The following is a 7390-nucleotide window of genomic DNA, read 5'->3' as shown; positions in this document are numbered from 1 at the left end:
TGTGTCCGAGCTGCTTACTCAGCACACGGTGGTTATCCAATCATACGTTTAAGTAACGCTCATTAATGTCTGATGATATGTTTAATCAGCTCGAGTTTAATCGATCGAGCTCTCTGGCTGTTTTCTAACATGAAAAATAAGAGAGAAGTGTTCCTGAGAGTGGAAAATGATAAAGTCAGTATTTAATGTCCCTATCGGTCATTTCGGATCTCTTGAGGATTCGTAAGGATTCAGCTTTTTTTGGAAACCGGTTTGGAATCATCGTGACGTTCAGCGGTTTTCCTACAACTTCCAAACCTTTTCACATTCGGTTCCGTGCTGTGAGGCCCAACTGTCACATCCAAAACTTGTCACGTGGTGTTGGAGGAAAAGGAGGACCCAAAGTGCAGGCAGTGACTGATGATTCGAGTGACGTTTATTTACAAGTGGAGTGGCAAAAACAGGCAGTGAGGGAAGAGAATTTACAGAACAAACCTAAACTGGGAAAGCTAAATAACAAACCGGAGAACATACGAATGGGGGGAGAGGCAGACGAGGAACAGGACACCGTGAAACACAGACGAACCGGCAACAGGCAGGAGAACACACAGGGCTTAAATACACACAGCAGTGATCAGGGGATGAGAGACAGGAGGGCAACACAGCTGGAAGAAGTCAGCGCTGACGGGACGGAGGAAACGGAAACTGAACACACTCACATGAGACGGGGACCTTCAGAATAAAACAGGAAGCTCAGACACAGAGAACCAGACAAGACACTGAACTAAACAGACAGATTCACAAGCAGACAGAAGTGGGACCAGGGAAACCTAACAAATGGCAAATCATAACGGAGTACATAATCAGAATAAACAAAAGCATAAAGAAACAAAACACTGAGTCGGCAGACTCAGGACCATGACAGTTAGGTCTTAAATGGGCAATTTGAAAAGGCTTTTATTTTGAAAGGCAAAATAAGAACGATTGAAATAGACATGGTATCACTGTGGGGTTGTATACTGTCAGTATAGACTGCGACTAGTCTGTGGAAATGTCAGCAGACTCAGGACCAAACTTGGAGGAATACTTTAAATGAGGCTTTCATGCACTGCTGAGCTCCAGGCCTGCATTAGATGAAGACCGTCCTCTTCTCCAGCCACTAAAATTTTGTCTTATAATCACATCCTGAAGTGTCTGGATTTGGAAAATCCACCAAAATGAAGGATTACAGATTTAATAGTAGCAGATTCTGCATTTTTATGTGCTGGAAACCCTTTGGGCTGCTTTTTGCCTCCAAATCCTGCACCGACACCTGACCGCTGCCTCGCTCAGAGGAAAGTCAGTGTTTTGGATGAAAACAGTGTGACTGTGTCTGCTGGAGTAAAATATGCAAAGCTGTGTCTTTATTCTGGATTGCTGAGGGCAATAAAAGCCTATTTACATCTCTGAAAATCTGGGCCCTGTTTCAGGAAGCCGGTTTAGAAAACTCAGAGTGAAAAACGATACTCAGGGTTGAGTAACCCCGAACTGTCCAACTCGGAATATTCGGTTTCAGAAAGGCTGATAACAATTAGTTCAATCAACGCGGAGTTGCTTTAACCCCAAGTGAAGCGCGCGGACGAGGATACATAAAGCCCTGATAAGCGGAGCACAGATTAAGCGAGTCACCATGGAGACGGAGGGAAAGAAGGCGCGGTCAATGTATTTCACAGCGCTTGAGGCCGAAATTCTGATGGCAGCATATGCCGATAACATGCAAATTTTGCAGAAAAAAAGTAACACAGCCTCAGCTGCAAAAGAAAGGGAGCATGCATGGCAAAACATAGCCGACAGAGTCAATGCCTGAGTGTTAATATAAACATTGATCGAGGGATTTCCACCCATTTAACACGTTATTTTATCATATGTTATTTTATTTTTTATTTCATACATTTTATTTTGTGACGTGATGTGAGCGCAGGTGCAACCCAACAGGCCCCAAACGTTCCTGGCAGCAAGTAAAAATGAAATATAAAAATATAGTCCAAACAGGTAAGGTGTAATTGTATTATGAGCCATAGTGCTTGGTCTGTTTGTCCGATGTAAATCAATTGCAGTTAGAGGCTACATTAATTTTCTTTCTGTAAGCACTTATTGAAATTATCTGAGCACATTACAAGTACATATTTGCTTACTCTGTATGCTCAAATGTGGCCCGTTATAGCCAACAGAAAAAAAGCGGAGGCCCGAAAAACAGGTGGGGGTACTCCACCACCACCACTCACAGAGGCTGAGCAGTTGGCCCTCAGCCAAAACAGTGGGCGCCCTGTGGCCGAAGGCATCTCTGCGGGGACATCCTCTGAGTCAATAACCCCGCAAGACACAAGTGCCTACATAAGGGGTAAATTCAAAATAATACATGATGTGCATACATCCTTTCTTCACAGTCACCTTTGCAGTGCTGCTCATTCATTTGATAAACTCTTTACCATAATGGATTATTTTGTAGTGAAGTTATTTTCCTACTGATTTTGCCTTCCCTCAGGCTTGGTTGTCTTTGAGAGCATAATGACAATGAAGTGTAAGGTGATTGGTATGTTTGTTAATTGCCATTTGGTCCCTTGTAAGTTATAAGTGACCTGTATAAACCTCATATTCTATCAGTTGATGGTGATGGTGTACTGCATCTGGTGCAGCCTCCTGTTGAGCCAGACCAACATGCAGTTGTGAGTAATACTCCACAGATTATATGAGTTTACAGTAGAACAGCAATGTTGTTTATTTCTTTACTACAGGAAAATAATGAAGAAACATTGACAGCTGTTACAGAGGAGGAAGCAACAGAGACACTTTATGAGGTTTACATCTTTTAATACTTTGTGTACAGGAAACACAGGCGACCAATAAAGCCAGTTGAACAAAAAATCTGTTTATTCTTCTTTCAACATGTTGAGGTGATGGGTCAAAGGAAATGATTGTGACATATGGTGTCTCTGACTGCTCTTCCATCTTGTATGTCCGTGGGAGGGTCAGGATGTTCATGGTTTGGATCACTGCTGATGTTTGGTTCAGAAGGACAGTGTTCTCCTCTAATTGTGGCAATGTTGTGAAGAATCACACATGCCACAATAATGTCACATGCCCTTTCTGGGGTGACCCTGAGTCTTTGCAGGCACTGGAACCGGGCCTTAAGCATTCCGATAGTCATTTCAATTCTGGCTCTTGTCCTGCAATTAGCCAGATTATATCGCTGCTGTGGGCCCAGTTCAGGGTCAGGGTAAGGGGTAAGCAAATAGGGTAAACATGGATACCCCCTATCACCAAGCAAGTAGCCAGTGAACTCTCCTAAGACAGAAGGATACACTTCAGTTCAAATGTCCCTGAAGCAATTGGTCTTTATATATTTTAAAGTATTCTCAACTCACCATGTCCAAATTTTGTGCTCAGTGTACATTCACGGAATATTTGTGAGTCATGGACAGAGCCTGGCCACTTGGCTTCCACATTTGTGATAATGTTGGCAGCATCACATATGATCTTCACAGTGCAGAGAACACAAATTAGCATCCATTACTATAATGAAATAATTTGTTAGTTTGAAATGCTACAGGGAACTATGTACCTGTACATTAATGCTGTGGAATGACTTCCTGTTCACATAGTCTCCTTCATTTACTGAAGGAGCAATGATTGGAATGTGAGTGCCATCTGTACAGCCAATCACGCCTGGGAACCGTGAGAATAAATGTAAAATTTAAGTAGTAGTCCAAGTATCACCACATCATACATTAAGTTTTGGTCATCCTGATACCTGCAATTTTGTGGCATCCCTCTTTGATAAATCTTGTGGGTCTATGACCGGGGAACACCACACACGAGTACAGGAGACGTTTCAGTGCAACTGTAACATTCCTGACTGCCCGACAGACGGTAGCCTTGGAAACGTGCTCAGCGTCACCAATATTATACAGAAAGCTCCCGTTTGCAAAAAACCGAAGTGCAATACAAATAATATGTACAGAACTGAGAGAATGTCCGCGATGTGTCACATGCGTAATATATGGCCTGAGGATGTTATTCAAATAACTTATAGATTGTGCTGAAAAACGGTAACGTTCACACAGGAAATCATCAGGAAATGATAAAATGTCCAAACGCGCTCTGATCACTCTCTCCCGGCGGAGAGCTCTGCGGAGAATTTGGGCTTCACGATCTACTGGCTCTTCAAGGAAGGGGCACGCCATGTCTGACACTTCCTACTGTCAGGTTTCCGACAAAGGGGCGGAGACAGTCAGGGTTAGTTGTAGTAAACCTGCTAGGGGCAGGTTAGCTTCACGGAGTGTGTCGTCATAGTGACTCACTGAGGCTTCATCTGAACTCGCTGTGTGAAACCGAAAACCCAGAGTTTTCGTTAACTCAGGGTATACTTACTCAGAGTTTCCACTAAACCGGCTTCCTGAAACAGGGCCCTGCTGTCTTACTAAAATCTGGGTTATGCTGCCTCTGTCAACACGAGGATGTAACGTTCAGGTGTGGACAACCTAAAAATCCCAGTATGACCTACTGGTGTCTCGGCTCTCCCAGAGCTGGGCTGGCTCTTGGCTAAGCTTGACCTTTAGCTCTGAATGGGTCGTCCCAGGACGTCCAGCGCAGCACCTCGCCTCCGTTCACCTCGTTTCCTCTGCCTGCACGTCGTTACCTTTGTGTCTTATCTCCTCTGTAGTTTCTCGCTCTGCACTTTGTGCCTCGCTGCAGGACGTTTTCATGGTAAATTCAGCTTGAACATTAAGCTTGCACAGCTTGTACACCTGTCTTTGATAAAAGAGAAGCTGTTTATAAAAATTATATCCCAATATAAGGTTAAGCTGTAACAGATGTTCATTATTTACCTGCAGCCCCATTTGTGCCCTCAGCTAACAGCAGCCATTTGAAGCGTTTGAACTAACATTGAAGGCTTCGAGCTTTAGTCTGATCCCGATTCGTCTCGAAACAACGCAGGAAACTTTTCTTCTCGCTCAGTAAACGCCGCTCAGATCGATGTCACGCTAATTTAACGAAGACAACTAGCTTCAGAGCAAAAGTGGAGCGATCCTGTTTGTGCCGCTTATTGTGCAGCAGAGCTACAAACTTACAATAAACATCAGGTTTACATTCACAGATCCCGCGTGCTTGCTCTGAAATCAGTAAAATATTCCCTTCACAGGGATCAGTCCTGTCCAGTGGCTGGACATGTTTCAGAGAACGAACAAAGAGTCTCAGGAAGCTGTCGGCTCTGTTGAGCAAGTCTCAACTGAGACAGACCACAGGAATCTCTCTGCTTTCCACACAGAACCTAATCGGGTTCATCTCGGCTGTGAACTGATGAAAATTAAAGGCCTGATTAGGATCATTCTCTCTGCTGACTGATGACAGCAAACCTGAGGCTTGTTGCTGCACACATGATCAGATTACCGACTTCTAATCGTTCCTCTAGGAGAAATGCGATTAGCCTGACTGCTGTGCGGACGCCGGGAGAATAAAACACTTTCTACAGGTTCATCTGGCCCGTGAGGTATTATTGATAGGAGGCTCTTCTTGTTCTCTCGTAGCTTAACAGAGATGAAGGTCAGCATACTGAGGGAAAAATGAAGGTTTTATATATTTACTTCTGTCTGGAGTGGAGCGATGCAGCCCAAGCTGGACAAAGAAGAAGAGATAGACGTGCCAACTAAATGTGCAGGCTGCAAAGTGCTGCCTCTGGAGACTCTTTATTCAGTTAACTGTTAATTATGAGTCTGTTGTGCTCAGGAATAAATGTTTTTTGATGAGGCCTGTGGGAGACGAGGGCATAATTAGCCAAAGTGAGAAAACACCTTGTTTGTGTTCCTTTCAGTTTACATTTGAATCATTCAGCTCCAGCCAGACTCAGCGCGGATGAGCTTCAGCGCTTCTGTGCAGGAGGAGGTCAAAGGTCACGGGGTTTGTTGCCATAACGTTGCCTCATTACGTTCAGCTCGTACGCTGCAGCGGTGCTGATTGGAGGGAAATCAGCAGGATGAGTTTCTGTCTGTAAAACTGCTCCTGTGTTTGTCCCTCGGGGCGGACGGGGCGGACTCAGGCGACGTGGGTTTTGAGCATCGTCGCCTTCACACAAGCGGCAGTAGAAAAGCCGGCTTAGAAGATAAGAAGAGCGTGATCGCTATGGAGGAAAGATCAAAGCTGCAGCACCGAGTACAAGAAAAATCCTAAATTTCTGGAGGAATTTCCTGACATGCTCTGTGGAAGGATCAGAAAAGGGTCGTTTCAGTTACTACGTCGTCGTCCTGGGACTCGGCACCACTCAGAGCCAGAATAACTGACTTTACTGGCATTCTTAGCCCAGGAGTCGCTCGTCTGTCGTCTCTGTTTGGGGTTTAAAAGCAGAAGTACAGGATCCAACTTTGCTGGGAATCTAAACGATGGTGGTGACGAAAATCACATCTCCTATACAGTGCAGTGAAAAGGTGTTTGCACTGCACATGTTTCAGATCATTAAACTGATTTTAATGTTAGAGATCTAACACTAAACACAAAGTGCAGTTTCCAAAAGATCCTTTTTTATATTAAAGGGAAAAAAACGACCCGGCTCTGACTGAAAAACTTAATGTTCATTTTCATCGCTCCAGAAATCTGGTAAACGAAGCTGCGTGACAAAGCAGGCTGCAACATCACGCCACGGTCTGCAGCTCAGGAGCAGCCATCACGTCTGGCTGCTCTGCTGCTACACAGACATGGATTTAATGTTTCGTGTTTGCTGTTGTTTGTTGGCTAATATTAAAATGTGTTTGATCGTCTGAAACGCGTCCTGTACGTGTTCATATCAGCAATGACACGAAGATCTCGTTGCAATCCAAACAACCAACATAATGCTGAACCTCGTGGATCGTCCCAGAACTTTAACTGAGAACAGTTTAGCGCTCGAGCTCATCTTCAATAAGGCTTTAGTAATCGCACTCTTCTAACCAGGGGCAGCCAATCAGAAGAAAGCTGCCTTAAAGGCACAGGAGTCCAGACAGAGGGTGACGTGAGGAGCTGCACTGAGCCCAGGTGGCTGCAGCTCTGCAGGTAAAGCAGCTCTAACCTGAGCGATCACTGGACTCTGTTAGATAGAAAGCACAGGTGTGACTGGGAGAATGAGGCTTGTTGTGTAAAGCGTTGTGAGTGCTCAGGTGGAATAAAGGCGCGGTATAATAATAATGGATTGCATTTATATAGCGCTTTTCAGGACCCCTCAAAGCGCTTTACAATGCCACTATTCATTCACTCTCACAGTTGCCTCCTGCCCAGAGTAGCTGCCTCTGGGGCAGACAGAGGCGAGGCTGCCATATCGCACCATCGGCCCCTCTGACCACCACCAGTAGGCGGTAGGTGAAGTGTCTTGCCCAAGGACACAACGACCGAGACTGTCCGAGCC

General features: G+C 44.9%; 1 long non-coding RNA gene across 1 annotated transcript; it reads right to left on the bottom strand.

Moving 5' to 3' along the window:
• Positions 1-2712: 2712 nt before the first annotated feature.
• LOC143419747 (uncharacterized) lies at positions 2713-4271 on the bottom strand. Its single transcript, XR_013099757.1, has 2 exons — positions 3384-4271; positions 2713-3303 (listed from the first exon to the last, which is right to left on the bottom strand). It is a non-coding gene; the product is annotated as an uncharacterized LOC143419747 (long non-coding RNA).
• Between the last annotated feature and the right edge of the window lie 3119 nt (positions 4272-7390).

Source organism: Maylandia zebra, linkage group LG7 (assembly GCF_041146795.1).
Source record: "Maylandia zebra isolate NMK-2024a linkage group LG7, Mzebra_GT3a, whole genome shotgun sequence".
Classification (NCBI taxonomy): domain Eukaryota; kingdom Metazoa; phylum Chordata; class Actinopteri; order Cichliformes; family Cichlidae; genus Maylandia; species Maylandia zebra.
The sequence above is the reverse complement of the archived record's forward strand: the minus strand, read 5'-3'. Positions and strand labels throughout refer to the sequence as shown.